General features: G+C 39.3%; 1 protein-coding gene across 2 annotated transcripts in view; it reads right to left on the bottom strand.

Moving 5' to 3' along the window:
- The window catches only part of CUNH11orf49 (chromosome unknown C11orf49 homolog), a 190,206-nt gene that overhangs the window by 88,922 nt on the left and 81,707 nt on the right, over window positions 1-19,577 (bottom strand). The gene's annotated exons all lie outside the window — the stretch shown is intronic.

Raw genomic sequence — 19,577 nt, 5'->3', positions numbered from 1 at the left:
GAGACCTCAGGCCTCAGTTTCATATAGTATCAACAGTAAGGGTTGAAGTGCATCAGTACTTCAAACCAGAAGCCTAAAATTTTTCAGAGGCATTTGTAAGGCTCTACAAATGTTTATTTTTTTAAATTATTTTTTTATACTCACCCGAGGACATTTTTCCATTTTTGTTCAGATAGAGTGGGAGCAAGAGAGAGGAAGAGAGAGAGAGAGAGAGAGAGAGAGAGAGAGAGAGAGAGAGAAACACCAAGTGGTTGCCACCCTCACAACCTCAACCAGGGCTGGGGATGAATCGCAACTAAGGTACGTGCCCTTGACCGGAACCGAACTTGCAACTCATTGGTCTGTAGGCCGACACTCTAACCACTGAGCAAACCAGCCAGGGCAAATGTTTATTTTTAATACTTTTCTTATTAAAACATATACCTTTAGTTAAAAATCTATAAGAAAATGTACACTAAATATGTTACATAGTAAATTTTAATATACTGATACTATCAACCTGTGTTCTCAGGTTAACTCATTGTGGAGTTTCTCCTGCTCCACAAATAAATATGTTTGAACTGGTAAATGTGTCACTGATTAAGAAGCTTTTTATCTGCTCTGGTCTTTCTCTTTTCTTTTTAATCCAGGACTACAGGGTGGGTCAAAAGTAGACTTGCAGTTGTGAGTATGCAAAACACAGAGTTAATAAAGCTACTGTAATAATCATAACCTGCATGTCTTTTTCCATACAAATAACTGTAAACCTACTTTTGCTCCACCCTGTATATTGGCATGAAGACTGAGATTACATAAAATCTTTCAATTCTACTGGGTGAGAATACAGATGTCATCAAACTCTCCTGTTACTTGTTTCTATATATGGTTATAGAACCAAAGCAGATTTATTCCTTTATAAAATGCTTGATAATTATAAAATCTAAGTCGTTAAGTGTTAACAAATAAAGTGGTAAAATGTAGTTGTTTTGTACCGGGGCTAGCAAAGCAATGACATGAAAAATTTATGGAGTAGTGGATCATATAAAAGACAAGGGCTTAAAACATCTTCATATGTTGTATAGATAAGCACTAGCAGTTAAAATTATGCAAGCATTTTTCAAGATGCTATAGGATAATATTATACAAATTGATACAGATGCCCTGGCTGGTTTGGCTCAGTGGTTAAAGCACTGGCCCGTGGACCAGAGAGTTGCAGGTTTGATTCTGGTCAAGGTCACGTACCTCAGTCGCAGTTGGGTCCCAGCCCTGGTTGGGGTTGTGTGGGAGGCAATCAATCGATGTGTCTCTTCTCACATCCATGTTTCTCTCTCTCTCTCTCTCTCTCTCTCTCCCCCCCCCCCCCCCCACTCCATCTGAAAATGAATGGAAGAATATCCTTGGGTAAGGATTTAAAAAAAACCAAGAAAAACACAAATTGATAAAGACTGTCAGTTTTATTAAGATGAACTTTAAATTGCAGAATTTTCCGTATTTGCAGATATCAGTAATGATACCAGAATTTATTCTTTTATACTAGTTTTCTGACTGACACAGGCAATTGTCAGAAAAATAGATAAAATAAGAAATTATTATTATTTCTACCTTAAGTAAATCCATTGAAATAGGCTTATTAACTTGGAAACCTCTCTGACATTTTAGATAAATTGAATAGCTCAATTTAGGCTTACAACACTGTTATAGTTAAAGCCTCATATAAAATGTTAGTGATGGCCCTGGCTAGGTGGCTCAGTTGGTTGGAGCACTATCCCATACACCAAAAGGTTTCAGGTTTGATTCCTGGTCGGGGCATATACCCAGGTTGAGAGTTCGATCCCTAGTGAGGGCACATACAGGAGGCAGCCTATTTTTTTTGTTTTGTTTTGTTTTTGCCAGGCTCATCTTTATTATTGAATGTATTACAGACATCCCCTCTTTTTTTCCCATTGCCCCCACTCCTCCCCAATCTCATCCCCCTCCTGCCTTCCCCACACTGTTGTCTGTGTCCATTGGTTATGCATATATGCATAGAAGGTCTTTGGTTTATCTCATCCGGTCCTCCCTCCCAACTTCCCTTTGAGGTTCATCAGTCTAACAACCAATTTGCACTTCTTAATTCCTTCATCTTTTTCACCCATCTCCCCAGCCCCCACCCTTCTGGCAAGCAACAAAAAGTTCTCTATCTATGAATCTGTTTCTGTTCTGCTTGCTCGTTTTGTCTGTAGATTCAGTTGTTGATAGATGTGTTTTAATTGCCATTTTATTATTCATATTTTTGTTCTTCTCCTTCAAGAAGACCCTTCAACATTTCATATAATACTGGTTTGGTGGTGATGAACTCCTTTAGCTTTTTCTTGTCTGGGAAACTCTTGATATGTCCATCAATTCTAAATGATAGCTTTGCAGGATAAAGTAATCTTGGTTGTAGGTTGTTGCTTTTCATCACTTTGAATATCTCTTGCCACTCCTTTCTGGTCTGCAAATTTTCTTTTGAGAAATCAGCTGACAGTCTTATGGGAGCTCTTTTGTAGGTAATGAACTGCTTTTCTTTTGCTGCTTTTAAGATTTTTTCTTTGCCTTGGCCGGTGAGACCTGGGTTCGGTTCTCACTAAGGGCACGTACCTCGGTTGCAGTTTGTCCCCGGCCCTGGTTGGTCGTGTGGGTGGCAGCCACTTGATGTGTCCCTTTCACCTTGATGTTTCTCTCTCTCTCTCTCTTCCTCTCTTTCTAAACAAAAGGTAGAAAAATGTCCTCAGGTGAGGATAAGAAAAAAAAAAAAAAAGATTCTTTCTTTGTCTTTAACCTTTGGCATTTTGATGATAATATGTCTTGGTGTGGATCTCTTTGGGTTTATCTTGGTTGGGACTCTCTGTGCTTCCTGGACTAGTATGACTGTTTCCTTCACCAAGTTAGGGAAGTTTTCTGTCATTTTTTCAAATAGGTTTTCAATTTCTTGCTCTTTCTCTTCTCCTTCTGGCATCCCCATGATGTGAATATTGGCATACTTGAAGTTGTCCCAGAGGCTCCTTATACTATCCTCATTTTTTTGATTTTTTTTTTTTTTGCTGTTCTGATTGGGTGTTTTTTGCTTCCTTATACTCCAAATCGATGGTTTGCTTCTTGGCTTTACCTATTCCACTATCGATTCCCCATAAATTCTTTATTTCAGTTAGTGCGACCTTCATTTCTGACTGGTCCTTTATGTTGTTGATGTTCTCACCAAGTTCCTTAGAGGTCTCCTTAAGTTCCTTGAAGGTCTCACTAAGTTCCTTGAAGGTCTCACCAAGTTCTTTGAGCAACCTTATAACCAGTGTTTTGAACTCTATATGTGGTCTCCATTTTGTTTAGTTCTTTTCCTGGAGTTTTGCTCTGTTCTTTCATTTGGGATGTTTCTTTGTCTTCTCATTTTGGCTGCTTGCCTGTTATTGTTTCTATGTACTGGTAGAGTTGCTATGTCTCCTAGGCTTCATAAGGTGGCCTACTGTTGTAGGTATCCTGTAGGGTCCAGTGGCACAGCCTCCCTGATCACCCAGCTGGGCCCTCGAGGTGCACCCCTAGTGTGAACTGTACACCGTTCTGTTGTAATTTATCTTTATTGCTGTTGGCACATCAATGGGAGGGGTTTACTCAGGTTGATCAGCTGCAAGGACTAGCTGTGCCCACTGACCATGGGCCTCTGACTACCTTGAGGATCGGCTGTGTAGGGGCCCACCACACAGAACAAGACTTACTTCAGCAGGGCTCTGGTACCCACTGAATCCATTCTTTGAGTGTGTCACTTGCGGAGGTGGCTAGGCGGTGGTGCCTCGATGTGGTCTGAAGCTGTCCACTGAGTGTGCTGGCTCTGGGGCAAGGTCTGCCACTGCCTGTGTTCTACCTGGGGCCACCAGGCATAACTACAAAGTGAACTGCCAATGGCTGCTTCTTGTGCTGGACTTGGAGGTGCCCAGGAAAAGTCAAGTTGTGAACCAAGGCTGGCTGCTTCTAGTGCCAGGCCTGGGGCCACTTAACGAGAGGTAGGGGGCTCGCTGAGACCAGATGCTGCTTGCTTTAGGGATTTTAGGAAACTCTAAAGCAGGATCCAAGACAGGCCAATCCTATGGTAAAGCCTCTGGAAACAGCTTGGGTGGGCCTGAAAGTTGGGTGGGTCAGGGCCTCAGGAAATCACCAGGGTGCGGCAAACGGTGTGAGCCAGGTTGCTGGAGTCCCAGATATGGAGCCCAGGGAAGGGCTCACCAAAGGAATATCAGCCTCCACCAGCACATCTGTCCAGGAGAAAGCCACCTCTCCAGTCCTCGTCCCAAGGCCAAACAGCTCAGTTCTTCCCTGTATGTCTTTGATGCCTTTCAAGCTGCCTCCTCTCCAAGCTTAGAAGGAGCAAGTCCGAGTAAGTGTGCGGGCCCTTTAGGAGGAGCTGCCTGGGACTCCAGAAGCCTCAGCCTCCCTCAGCCTCAGTTCCCGCTGGTTTTTATAGCCAGAAGTGATGAGGATTCTCTTCCTGGCACTGGAACCCTGAGCTGGGAGGGAGGTAGTCTATCGATGTTTCTCTCTCACATTGATGTTTCTCTCTCCCTTCCTCTCTCTCTAAAATCAATTAAAAAAATAAAAACATATCCTCAGTTGAAGATTAAGAAAAAAAATGTTATTGATGAATCAAAACAGAATTTGGACTCAATGAGCAGAACAAAGTTAATTTTTTGTGCTGAAAATATAGGTAAAAAAATGGCCTCAGTATTAGTCTATTTAGGATGCCATATCAAAATATCATAGACTGGGTGGTTGAAACAACAGCAATTTATTTTCTCACAGTTCTGGAGACTAGAACTCCAAGATCAAGGAGCCAGCAAGGTCAGCATCTGGTGCAGAATTTCCACTTGGTTGCAGAAGACTGCCTTCTCACTGTGTCCTCACATGGTGGGATGGGGGGGGGGGGGGCAGGCTCTCTGGCATCTCTTCTTATAAGGACACTAATCCTATTGGATCAGGGCCCTACCCTTATGACTTCATTTAACTATAACTATATCCTTATAGGGCCGACCTCAAAATATAGTCACATTGGGAATTAGGGTTTCAATCAATGAATTTTAGGAGACACAATTCAACATATATCATCCTCTGAGGTATCTGAACTTTTAAAGAAACGATACCAACAAGTAACTAATATATGATGTTATACTTTTTCTTCAAATGCTAAAAGTTTTTAAACTAGCTAAGAAAATCTCATTGATTTCTCCAAAGTGATTATTCATTAGGTAGGAATGTGAGCTATTGTCAGGTGCGTTAGTAACTCAGCTTTGAAATACAAATCTATTATCACTTCTCTTTTAAATATTTGGATCATTATAACTAAAATGAAGTTTGCATTTCTATAAACTAGCAATAAAAAATACAAAAAGGAAACTAAGATAAACAGTTCTATTTACAATTGCATGAAAACAATAAAATACTTAGGGATAAATCTAACTAAGGAGGTGCAAGACTCGCACACTAAAAACTAATGAATGAATATAAACAAGACCTAAATAAATGGAAAGACATCACTTATACATGGATAACTATTTCAAGATGTCAAAAACAAATGTATTAGTATTTGCAGCTACTTATCTGTGTGAATCACATTTTTCTCCACATACTTTTATCTTAAAGCCAAAATGCTGAAAAGCTTTCCCCCAGCATGAAGAACGAGATAAAAATGCCTGCTTTTGCCACTTCTACTCAACATAGTTCAGGAAGTTCTAGCCAGAATAATTAAGGAAGAAAAAGAAATAAAAAGCATCCAAATTGGAAAGGAAAAGATAAAACTATCTTTATTTTAAAATGACACGATCTTCACCCTGGCCAGTTTGGCTCAGCAGTTAGAGCATTGGCCTGCGGTCCAGAGAGACCTAGGTTCGGTTCCCGCTAAGGGCACGTACCTCAGTGGCAGTTTGTCCTTAGCCCTGGTTGGGTTGTGCAGAAGGCAGCCACTCGATGTGTCCCTTTCAGGTTGATATTTCTCTCTCGGTGTCTCTCTCTTCTTCTCTCTCCCTCCCACTCTATCTGAACAAAAAATAGAAAAATGTCCTCAAGTGAGGATAAAAAAAAATAAAAATAAATAAATAAAATAAAATGACATGATCTTCTATGTAAAAAACCCAAAAGATTACACACACACACACACACACACACACAACTATTATAGCTAATAAATGAATTCTGCAAAGAGGAAAGATAACAAAAATCAATGCGCAAAAATCAATTACATTTCTATAAACCAGCAATAAAAAATGCAAAAAAGAAACTAAGATAAACAGTTCCACTTACAATTGCATGAAAACAATAAAATACTTAGGGGTAAATCTATCCAAGGAGGTGTAAGACTTGCACACTAAAAACCACTGAATGAAATTAAAGAAGACCTAAACAAATTAAAAGACATCCCATGTACATGGATAAAAGGCTTAACATTGTTAAGACATCGATAATATCCAAAGCAGCCCTGGCCAGTTTGGCTCAGTGTTTAGAGCGTAGGCCCTCAAACCAGAGAGTCCCGGGTTCAGTTCCCACTAAGGGCACGTACCTTGATTGCAGTTTGTCTCCGGCCCCAGTTGGGGTTGGGTGGGTGGTGACCAGTCGATATGTCTCTCTCACAGTGATGTTTCCTTTCTCTCCCTCCCTCTCTCCCTCCCCCTCTATCTGAAGATAAATGCAAAAATGTCCTCGGGTGAAGATAATAATAATAATAATAATATCCAAAGCAATCTACAGATTCAACACAGTCTTCCAAAATTATAACAGCCTTTTTAAACAGAAATAAAAGAGCCAATCCTCAAATTTATAAGGTATTACAAGGGGCCCCAAATAGGAAGGGCCATTTTGAAAAAGAAAAAGAAAGTTGGAGGATTCAAACTTTTCAACTTTGAAACTTAATACAAAGCTACAATAATTAAACACTATAATATTAGCATAAAAATAGACATATCAACCACCGAAATAGAATAGAGAGCCCAGAAATAAACCCTAATCATATCCTTAACTGATTTTCAACAAGAGTGCCAAGGGTACTATTCACTGGGGAAAGGACTGTTCAACAAGTCTTTTTAACAACTGGTACTGGGAAAACTGGATATCTACATGCAAAAGAAGGCAGGTGGACCCTCCTTACCTTACACTTTATACAAAAATCAACTCAAAGTGGATCAAAGATCTAAACTTAAGAGCTAAGACCATAAAACTCAGAAGAAAACAATCTAATATCTTCATGATGTTAGATTTGGCAATGATTTAATAGATATAATACCAAAAGCACAGGGAAGAATAGAAAAATGGGTAAATTAGACTTCATCAAAATTAAGACCTTCTTTGCATCAAAGGATAATATTGGGAAAATGAGAAGAAAACCTAAAACTAAGAGAAAATATTTTCAAATCTTATATCTAATAAGGGATTCATATCCAGAATATATAAAGAACTAAAACTGAAACAATAAAAAATAAACAAACAACACAATTTAAAAAAATGGGCTAAGGACTTATATAGACATTTCTTCAAAGAAGATATACAAATGGCCAACAAGCACATGAAAAGATGTTCAACATCATTAATTAGTCATTAGGAAAATGCAAATCAAAACACAATGAGATACCACTTCACAACCATTTGGATGCCTATTATCAAAACAACAGGAAATAGTAAGTGTTGGTGAGGATAGCTAGAAACTGAAGCCTTTGTGAATTGCTGGTGAAAATGTAAAATGGTGCAGCCACTGTGGAAAATAGTACGGCGATTTCTTAAAAAATTAAACATAGATTTACCACATAATCCAGCAATTCCACTCCTAACTATAGACTCAAGAGTCAAAGACAGGGACTCAAACAGATAACTTGTACACCCATGTTATACACAATAGCCAAAAGGTGAAACAACCCAAATGTCCATTGACAGATGAATGGTTAAACAAAATATGATATATACATAGCCATAGAAAAGAATGAAATTTGTATATATACTATAACAGCTGTGAAAGCATCATGCTTAGTGAAATAAATCAGACAGAAAAGAACAAATATTGTATGAGATACTTATAATAGTCAAATACATAGAGACAGAAAGTAAAACAGGGTTATCAGGGGATGGAGGAGGGGGAAATGGGGAGTTTGTTTTATTTATTTATTTATTTATTTATTTATTTATCTATCCTCACCCGAGGACATTTTTTGATATTTTGTTCAGATAGAGTGGGAGGGAGAGAGAGAGAGAGAGAAACATCGATGTGAAAGGGACACATCGAGTAGTTGCCACCCGCACGACCCAACCAGGGCCGGGGACAAACTGCAACCGAGATATGTGCCCTTAGCGGGAACCGAACCTGGGTCTCTCCAGACCGCAGGCGGATGCTCTAACCCCTGAGCCAAACCGGCCAGGGCTATTTATTTATTTTTTTAATCCTCACCTGAGGATATTTTCCCATTTATCTTCAGATAGAGTGGGAGGGAGGTGGGGGAGAGAGAGAGAGAGATCAACAGGCTGCCTCCCGCAAGACCCCTACCAGGGCTTGGGATGGAACGACAACCGAGGTATGTGCCCTTGACTGGAATCGAACCCATGACTCTTTGTTCCGCTGGCTGACACTCTAACTGCTGAGCCAAACTGGCCAGGGCGGGAGTTATATTTTAATGAGCAAAATGTTTCAGCTTGGGAAGAAAAAAGTTAGGGAGATGGAAGGTGCTGATGGTTGTACAACAATGTAAATGTAATTAATGCCACTGAACTGTATACTTAGAAATGGTTAAATGGCCCTGGCTGGTTTGGCTCCGTGGTTAGAGCATCGGCCTGCGGTCCAGAGAGACCCGGGTTCGGTTCCCACTAGAGGCACGTACCTCGGTTGCAGTTTGTCCCCGGCCCTGGTTGGGTCGTGCAGGTGGCAACTACTCGATGTGTCCCTTTCACGTCGATGTTTCTCTCTCTCTCTCTCTCTCTCTCCCTCCCACTATATCTGAACAAAAAATGAAAAAAATGTCCTCGGATGAGGATAAAAAAGAAATGGTTAAATGGTCAATTTTATGTTATTCATATTTTACCACCAAAAAAAAAAAAAAAAAGGATTTCTCAATTTCAAAAGTGGTTAGGATAGTAAATTTTATGTTGTATATATTTTACCATAATAGAGGAAAAAAATGAATATATTAAAAAATCCTTAAACCTAGTTTCAAGATGAGATAACTTCTAAGATCCCTTCTAATTCTAAAATTTTTTGATAACAAGGAGAAAAGAGATAGAGAATCTAGTTGAGAAATAAGCTCCTGACTACTTGGTCTGAATTAACAGTGTAACTCTACCTTTCAAGTGATTATAAATGGACCAAGAAGTTCTAGCAATGGGAGCAAACTCAAATGCCTACAGAGGCCGGGCAGGAAACGTAAGCAGGTGAAGCAAGGCAGCTGGGGATGGTGGTAAATCTGAGGCCACATGCCCAGTCTGAAGGGAGCAGCTGCACCTCTGCCCTGGCGAACTGTCTCCCTGTTGGAATGTGGGCATGGTATTGGATTTTCCATTCTGTAAGTGAAATTGAATTGAGGTTTTTATGTTAAATGTTGGCACTTAATTTTTAAAAAATTATTTTTAACACTGCAAACCAAAGAAAACATAACTGCAGTCCAAGGCATGTGTAGTCAGCTGACCACTAGCTTGTGGTCTCTTTCATAGCATACAGTCTGGATCCAAAATACAAAAGAACGAAAAGAGGTACTATTAGTCAGATCCTCACCAATGTTTAAAGTTAGCATACAGATTATGATCTAAATCTTTCTAATCCTTGTTTGGAAGCGCCAGTGGGTACTACATATTTCAATTAGGAGTCATTTAATATAGTATCACTTTTAATGGGCCAGTTTTTAGTGGGATACTTTGAGGATGAAGTTTAAACATGCAAGTGCCTTGCACACAGTAGGTGGTCAATAACTGTTAGCTATTATTATTTTAAATCAGGGCTCCTATACAATTTGTTATTTATTTATTTATTTATTTATTTATTTATTTATTTATTTATTTATTTTAATCCTCACCCGAGGACATTTTTTGCACAGATAGAGTGGGAGGGAGAGAGAGGAAGAGAGAGAGAGAGAAACATCGATGTGAAAGGGACACATCGAGTGGCTGCCACCCGCACGACCAACCTGGGCCGGGGACAAACTGCAACCGAGGTACATGCCCTTAGCGGGAACCGAACTCTGGTCTCTCTGGACCGCAGGTGGATGCTCTAACCGCTGAGCCAAACCGGCCAGGGCTCCTATACAATTTGAAAGGTTAGTATAACATAGATTTTCAAAACTGACCCTACCCTCAAAAAAAAAAAAAAATAAATGATAATATAATCCATTCAATAGTTCATCCTCTGAATTTCCCAATAATTCATTGGGAAATGGTGGGCATTCATATTAAATGACAAAAGAAATCATTTATATGGGACTACATCAAACTAAAAAGCTTCTGCACAGCAAAAGAAACAACCATCAAAATGGAAAGGGAACGTACTGTATGGGAAAGCATAATTGCCAATGATACATTAGATAAGGGGTTAATTTCCAAAATATATAGAGTACTCATACAACTCAACAAAAGGAAAACAAAGAACCCAATTAAAAAAATGGGCAGAGGAGCTGAATAGACACCTCTCCAAACAGGACATACAAATGGCCAAGAGACATATGAAGAAATGTTCAACATCACTAATCATCAGAGAGATGCAAATTAAAACAACAATGAGGTATCATTTCACACCAGTCAGAATGACCACCATCAACAAATCATCAAACAACAAGTGTTGGCGAGGGTGTGGAGAAAAGGGGACTCTAATACACTGCTGGTGGGAATGCAGACTGGTGCAGCCACTATGGAAAACAATATGGTGTTACCTCAAAAAATTAAAAATTGAACTTCCATTTGACCCAGTAATCCCACTGCTGGGAATATATCCTAAGAAGCCTGAAACACCAATCAGGAAGAATATATGTACCCCCATGTTCATAGCAGCACTATTTACAATAACTAAGATCTGGAAACAGCCCAAGTGTCCATCAGTAGACGAGTGGATACACAATGGAGTACTATGCAGTTGTAAGAAAGAAAGATCTCTTATCCTTTGAGATGACATGGAGGGACCTGGAAAGTATTATCCTAAGCTAAACAAGCCAAGCAGAGAAAGACAAATATCACATGATCTCACTCATTTCTGGAATGTAATGAACTAAACAAACTGATGAACAAAACAGACCCAGAGTCATAGAAGCAGGGTACAGACTGACAGTCCTTAGAAAAGGGGTGGGGGGGGGGAGGGAAGATATAAACCACAGAACTTATATGTATGTATGCATAACTGACGGACATAGACAACAAAGCTGGAGATGGGTGGAGGGTGGGAGGTGGGGAGGCGGTTGTCTGTCAATGGGGGAAAAAGGAGAAACATCTGTAACAAAAATAAATTAATTAAAAAAATCATTTTACGTATCTTAGGTGCTAGGAATATAGTTATTGGCATAACCAACAAGGTTCTTGCCTTCATAAAGTATATAATTTAATAAGGAAAATGAACATTTAATCATCCAAAAATATTTAGTCAGAAACTCTAATAAATGATATGACTAAATATTACAGTATGATGTGAAAAAGAATAATGAAAGGATCTAATTCAAATGAGAGAGGGAGTCATGGAGAAGGCTCCTTTAAGGAGCTGACCTTTAAATTAAGACTTAAAAGGATAAAGAGAGGTTAGCAACCTAAGGGTATTATGTACTAAGCATGAGGAGGGTTGGGGTGTGAGGGGAGGTGGTGACAAAAGCATTCCAGGAATGCTTGTGTGACATGTGTGGCAGTCCCAAATAACTAAAATAGAAAAGGGGGACAATTAAATAGAGGGAGAGATTAAAGTTATTGGAGATAGAGAGGTGAAAGCTTTGAGGAAACATCAAATGTTTCTGGAGAAAAGATTCTGATGAAGGAAGTAACATTTTTAGAAAGGAAATTAGAAACTGAAGAAAAATAAGTGAAATGAGAGACAGAAAACAGGAATTTGAGGTTGAAGTTGTTTATTGGCCACTCAGGTTTCTGGGGGGAGAGAGGAAGGTGAAGCATTGGTGGGAACAAGTGAAGATGACTGGCCAGGGGAAGCCACAGGAGTGAAGAGATTTTTGTTTGTTTATTTAAAAATGACAAAAGTAACAAATATTCTTTAACATTTCAAACCAGATAGCCGCCCCACTCCTGAAGTTAGCACTATTAATCCTCACAGACTGGTTTTCAGTGGTGAGGATGAGGATTAGTGATAAGCAAAGTCAAGTGGAAGTTTGAGACAATTACACAGAGAAATCAAACCAAAAGCTTTATTTCAGCCTCCATTGTCTGCGTTTTTCCTTGAGATCACTTTACCCACTATGACATTAGATATTTTAGGAAAAAGTAACAATTGTTGTTATCATATGATCATTCAGACCCACTGCAATTCCCTGATTCCTAGAATGTGAACTCCTTTTAAAAAGACAGGATTTTTTTTCCAGATGTCAGGTTGTTAGACCACAACTCCATGAAAGCAGGCATTTCTGTCTCTTCACTCACTACTTTATCACTAGCAACTGATACATAATTGTTTGTTGAATGAATTAATATACCTATGCTATGAAGACAAAACCACAGTGAATTCAGAGTAAAACCTGAAAAGTGAAAGAAAGGGAGGGATGAAAGTGGCAATACTTCAGAATCTGGCATTCATTCTTGACTCTTCTCTCCCACACCTCACACCCAATCATTGGCAAGTCCGGTCAAACCAGCTCCTTAAATAGCTCTGCATCTCCATGCCACTTCCTGTCCTATTGTAATCGGCTCCTCACTGGTTTTTGTCTTCAGTCTTACTACTTGCCTTCCATTCTACCTTCCATACTTTGGCCAGTGTCATATGTGAGAATACTGCACAAATTCATAAGGTTCTACTGACTTCCTTCTTATGTGCTAAGCATTAGCCACAGTGAACTTCTTAGTGTTTCCCAAAGGAACCCTGTTGTTTCATGTCATCATATCTTCAAAAAATCTTCTTTTTTCTTTTTAGACTGTACTCCTTATTTGCTTGACAGCTTTCACTACTCCAAGATCCATCCCAGCTGCCTTTGCTCCTTTAGAGTCTTCCCCAGCTTCTGCAGGAAAAACAACTTCCTCCCTTTTCCTGTCACTGAATCTTATATGTGGTTCTAGTCTTCACTTAGACTTACAGAAATTACTTCTAGACTACTCTGTTTCTTCTTCTGAAATGTGAGCTCCTTGAGGGCAAGTATTGCCATTTACGAATTCGCATTTCAAACATCTCATATACTGTCTGACGGAGAACACATTAAGAAAGAAATATGCTCTCTAGTTAGCTTTCTGGCTTCTTTGGCATTAGCTTTTTCACTTATTAAGTGTGGGACCTAGAACAAGTTATTGAACTTCTAAATGTCCTTTTCATTCTCTATACAAAGAATCTAAAAAAAGTATCTCCCTATCACATAGGATTGTTGTGAAGAAAAATGAGATGATATAGGAAGCACTTAATAAGTGTTACTTGCTATTACCATTAGTTCATTTCTGATGTTGTCTTTCTTATGTTTAGAAATTCCATTTGGATCTTTTTAATATCTTCCATTTATTTCCTAATCAGATTCATGTTTTCCTTTACCTATTTGATCATATTTACATGATTTTAAATAACTGTTCAAAGGTCCCCGTTAGCTAATTTGATCATCTGTCATTTCTGGGTCTGTTTCTACTGATTAATTTCTTTCTCCTAGTTATGGGTCATATTTACTGCCCCTTTAATGTCTGGTAGTTTTTTTTTTTATCCTCACCTGAGGACATTTTTCCATTTTTTGTTCAGATAGAGTGGGAGGGAGGGAGGGAGGGAGGGGGAAAGAGAGAGAGAGAGAGAGAGAGAGAGAGAGAGAGAGATCAACGTGAAAGGTACACATTGAGTGGCTGCCTCCCACATGACCCAACCAAGGGCCGACAAACTGCAACCAAGGTACGTGCCCTTAGCACGTACTGATCCTGGGTCTCTCTGGACCACAGGCCGACGCTCTAACTGCTGAGCCAAACTGGCCAGGTCTGTCTGGTAGTTTTTTTATTTAGTTTTTATTAATCCTCACCCAAGGATATTTTCCCATTGATTTTCAGAGAGAGTAGAAGGGAGGGAGGGAGGAGGAGAGAGGGAGAGAAAGAGAGATGTGAGAGAGACACGTAACTGGCTGCCTCCCACAGGACCCCAACTGGACTGGAGATTGAACCTGCAGCCCAGGTATGTGCCCTTGACAAGGAATCAAACCTGAGACACTTCAGTCCATGGGCCAGTGCTCTAATTGCTGAGCCAAACCGACCAGCGCTGTCTGGTAATTTTTAATTGGATGCCAGACTTTGTGAATTTTATGTTGCTGAGTGCTGGATTTTATTGAATTTCTTATTAATTTTGTTCAAGTATAGTTAAGTTACATGTCTATCAGTTGAATCTTTTTTGTTTTTAAGCAGCTACATCCCAGTCCTATCCCATGTCCTGTGTATTTTGAGGTTTCTCAATTCTGGCTGGTGGCAGTGTGAACTATCCCTAGACCTGTGTATACTCAAGAATTGCTTGGCCTACTGTTTTCTGGTGGTTCTTTTTCCAACACACATATGTGCCGAGTTTATAGTCAAAGACTCAAATACTTGTAGCTCTCCAGAACTTACCGAGTTACCTCTTCCCTCCTCTCTGGTACTCTGTCCTGCAAATTCTGGCCGCCTTGGTTTCCCTAAGCCCCTATCTCTGTCACCTCAATTCAACTCCTCAAAAGACAAAGACTGCTGGGCTCCTAGACAATCTACTTTCCTATACTGTCACTTGGCAACTACCTCCCAGGGACTACAGTCCTGTTTCAGACATTGTCTGATTTTCTAGTTATTTATGGCAGGAGGACAATTCCCTTAGTAGGTACTTCTTCATGGGCAGAAGAGGAAGTACTTATCATTATTTTATTAAATAAAATACATATATTGCCCTGGCCAGTTTGGCTCAGCGGTTAGAGCGACGGCCTGCGGTCTGGAGAGACCCGGGTTCGGTTCCCGCTAAGGGCATGTGCCTCGGTTGCAGTTTGTCCCCGGCCCTGGTTGGGTCGTGTGGGTGGCAACCACTCGATGTGTCCCTTTCACGTTGATGTTTCTCTCTCTCTCTCTCCCTCCCACTCTATCTGAACAAAAAAAAAAAAAAAAGTCCTCGGGTGAGGACTAAAAAAATAAAAAAGTAAAAAAAATACATATATTCACTGGTAAAAGCACAAAGCTCAAAATTAAATTCTAATAAACTATGGACAAAAGCTCTTTTGAACCAATATCCCCAAACAGAAGTGAAGATTTACTTCAAGGGAATTTCAATCTTTGCCAGACTTGGAAAATTCAGATTAATCTTTCTACATTGAAAAAAATAGCCAAGTGAGAAGTTGAATCTTAAAGGGTTATTGCATTTGAATAGATCTCTTTGCTTCCAAGAGTCTAAAGCTGCCTAGTAGCAAGAGGTTCACTATAGTCTTCATGAGGTTATTTCAAATTCAGACATAGGAAAATTAGCATCATTCAATTCTCAGATACGTAGAAATAACATTGCATCCCTATACTGCTAAAAACTTGGATAAACTGTTTCAGAAGGGGTCAGGGCTTAGTTTTCTACAAGTGGCTTCATTTTTAGATATATTATGCTGGAACTCTCTTCTTTGCTACATCCCAGAAGAGTTATTTCCTCCTGATAATGCTATAATATGTACATGATGTTCTGAGGAAGTTGTCTGCAGGAGAATATAGTAGAGGCTCCAGTGAATAGGAGTCTGATACTTGGTATTCTAATTGAAAAAAAAAAAAAAAGGGGGTTAATACTTTCTTTTGGAACCTTGCCTCTGAATGTTTTTGCTCATATTTGTATTAAAATTGGTGAGTGACACATTCTGGGACCGAAAAATATTCTAAAGTTTCCTGGAAGGAACTGAAAATATATTAAAACAATTTAACCAAAGATTTTAGTATCACCTAGACACGTGTTGCATTTGGTCTTTAAGAAATCAGAAACTGTCTGATTAAGAAGCAAAGCATGGCCCTGGACAGTTTGGCTCAGTGGTTAGAGCATCAGCCTACAGTCCAGAGAGACCTGGGTTTGGTTCCCGGCATGTACCTCGGTTGCAGTTTGTCCCCGGCCCTGGTTGGGTCGTACGGGTGGCAGCCACTCAATGTGTCCCTTTCACATCGTTGTTTCTCTCTCTCCCTCCCACTCTCTCTGAACAAAAAATGAAAAATTGTCCTTGGTGAGGATAAAAAAAAAAAAGAAGCAAAACAAGAAATATTCAGCATGAAATCTAGGTCTTGTTTATGGCACAGGAGAAACAGGGAGAACTTGGAGGTGCTCTCTCTCAGCAGCTGGATGAATCACTGGCAGCTGCTATAAGAAAGATAAAGAAACCCACATCTGCTTAGAGTCCACATACTATATGGATCTCTTGTGATGATAAATAGATTCTTGAAGAGGCCCCACTTCTAAATCAGGAAGAGAATTAAGGACACTTAAAGACTGTTTTCCATAGTTATTTCTATGTGCTATTTCACAGAAACCAGCTCTGTCTATATGCACCATTCTTCAGTAGAGTGAGTATTTGATATGTATTTGTTGACTGATTAAGGGACTGGGAAGGCTTGGGAAAAGCAGGTTGTGATGAAATGATATAAACTTCACCTATACATTCCCAACTCCCAGTTTTGTTTATGTAGAGACCAATGGGTTAGTTTTTCTGAGGTAGTTCACTTAAAATAGAGTCACATTGATTTTTGCCCACTTGTACATATATTTCATAAAGGAGATGATGCTATTCTAAGTATTTCTTACATAACAGTGTAATTGAGGTGGATGATCTCTAGAGTTCATATCACAGAAGCCATGTGTGATTGGAGTAGTAGAAATAGCACATTAGCAAATCTGAGTCCTACTCCCCACTTGGTTACTAATCCACTGTGCAATCGTACAAGTTACACAATTTTATTATTTATAAAATGGGCACAATATGCCTACCTCACTTATTTCTTAGAATAGTGAAAATGGTCTAATAAGACATTAGGTAGAAGAAGTTTTAGAAAAAATGTTTCAGGAGCAATTTATAAACCAGCAGTAGCATCCATTAGAGTGGGGTGGGGAATCTTATATAGTCAGTGAAAGCAGGGAGTGCACCCGTTCACTCACTCCCACCCCAGTGTCAGGCACACGGTAAGTACACCAGAAATATTTGTTGAATGAATGAGGAAATAGTTTAGGCCTTCCTCTACTTTAAGTTACCATCACTAAAGAAACTGTTTTAAAGGCATTCAATACTAATTTGAAATAACACATAATATGAAGGTGGGAATACAAACAGGCCCTTAAACATAGATGTGAACCAAAGCTTTGATGTAGAGATTCTCAAGCAGAAAATGCTAAATCAGATTAAAACAATTTAATCTGTCTCAATGTTCTGAATATAAGAATCTAATTCTTTTTTTTTTCTAATTCCATTTTTAAAAAGCTCTCAGCGGGTACCTTTTGCTCTTTATCTCACCAAGATCTTTAGTCTCAATAAAGACATTTTCAATTAGTGTTTTCCTTTATATTTTCCTTCGAATATAATCAGAATATGCCAAAACAACAGTATGCAAATATAAACATGACTTGCATTTTCCAGTACACACGGCTCTTCTCTCAAGAATTTGTAAGGTGAAATAAAAACTTACTTTAGTCAACTATATTCTACTTCCCAAAATCTATATTTCTAGAACCTGAACAATATTTCCTACTGCTTACTAAAGCTTTTAAACTGTGTCCCAAACGTTTCAAAAACTTATATGGTATTATTCACATTAGCCAAACGGTAGAAACAACCCATCTGTCCACCAATGGAAGAATGAATTTAAAAATATATATATACATACAATGGAGTATTACTTAGTCTTAAAAAGGAAGGAAATTCGGACACTTGCTACAACATGCATGAACTCTGAGGACATTATATTAAATGAAATAAGTCATTCATAAAAGGATAAATATAGTATGATTCCACTAATATGAGATACCTAGTGTAGTCCAATTCATTGAGACAAAGTAGACTAGTGGTTGCCAGGGGCTGGGGGAAGGGGAGAACAGGGAGTCAGTGCTTAATAGGTACAGAGTTTCAGTTTGGGAAGATGAAAAAGTTGTGGAGATGGAGGGTAGGGATGGTTTCAGAACTATATGAGCATACTGAATGCTTCAAAACAACCCTTACCTGGAAATTCATTACTGGTTTTATCATTTACCTTACATGCCAAACCAAATCACCAAGTCCTGTGGAGTCTATCTCTGAAAGTGCCCCTTCCATCTCTACGGATGCTGCTTTAGTTTCGGCTCCTGTTATCTCTCACCCGATCTACTGCAAGTCTGCTAACTATGCTCCCAGTTTCCAGTCTTGCCCTCTAAGCCATTTCCATATTGCTTCTAGAATGCTCTTTCTAGAACTCAGATATCATCATACCACTCTTTTGTCTAAAATCCTTCATATAGTACCTACAGAAAAAAAGACAACTTTTTTTTTTGGCAAAAAAAAAATATATATATATATATGTCTTTCAGTACCTGACTCTTTCTTTTATGCCATTACAAGCTCATTTCCCTTCACCTCCTTCACGAACTCTAAATATTCCAGGTTCCTTTATGCTTCTGCACCACAGCGCATGCTGTACCTGGAATGCCCTGCTCTCCTTTATCCATGTGGATAGCTCCTACTCTTCCCTCACAGCTTAGATCAAACAGCCAGTTCTCAGGAGAACCTTCTCTGATCCAGATCCATTCTCTCCCCATTCTCTAACAATATCCCCATCCCACCCCTCCTCAGGAGTTTCCTTCTTTGCCTTCACATCATTTCTTGAATTTACTGCATAGTATTTTATTTTAAATTTTCACCTGAAGTTATTTTTTCAAATATCTTCAGATAGAGTGGGGTAGGTGGGGAGAAACATTGATGTGAGAGACACATCAACTGGCTGCCTCCTGCACAACCCTGACCAGGGCCAAGGATGAAATGCAACTGAGGTATGTGCCCTCAACCAGAATCGAATCCGCAGCTTCTTGGTCCATGGGCTGACACTCAACCGCTGAGCCAAATCAGCCAGGGCTATTGCATGGGATTTTAATATTTTGCCAAGAACAAAGGCTCTGGAGTCAGATTGTCTGGGTATGAATCCAACCCCAGCATTTACTGTTTAACCATGTCAAGTTACTTAACCCCTCTGACCCTCAGTTTCATTAGTTATAAAATGGGGGATACAGTATCTACCATAGAGAGATGTTATGAGGGATATATAAATCACTGCATATAAAGTGCTCAGAGTTTCACATGGCTCTTAATACCCTCATCAGTGATGGGGATGTGATGGTGGTAGTTATGGAGGTCATTTCTCTGACACAAGACAGCTTCTCAAAAGTAAGGTGTGCCTATAGCCTTGAATAGCATGCACTCAAACAGTATTTACAGGAACAAAAGAAAGATAGAAGTTTGGAAGAAAGAGAAGAAGGCATGGAAAGAATTTGGGAA

The sequence above is a fragment of the Molossus molossus genome, unplaced genomic scaffold, assembly GCF_014108415.1.
Source record: "Molossus molossus isolate mMolMol1 unplaced genomic scaffold, mMolMol1.p scaffold_m16_p_13, whole genome shotgun sequence".
Taxonomy (NCBI): Eukaryota; Metazoa; Chordata; class Mammalia; order Chiroptera; family Molossidae; genus Molossus; species Molossus molossus.
Note: the sequence above shows the minus strand (reverse complement) of the source record. Positions and strands in the feature narration are given on the sequence as shown.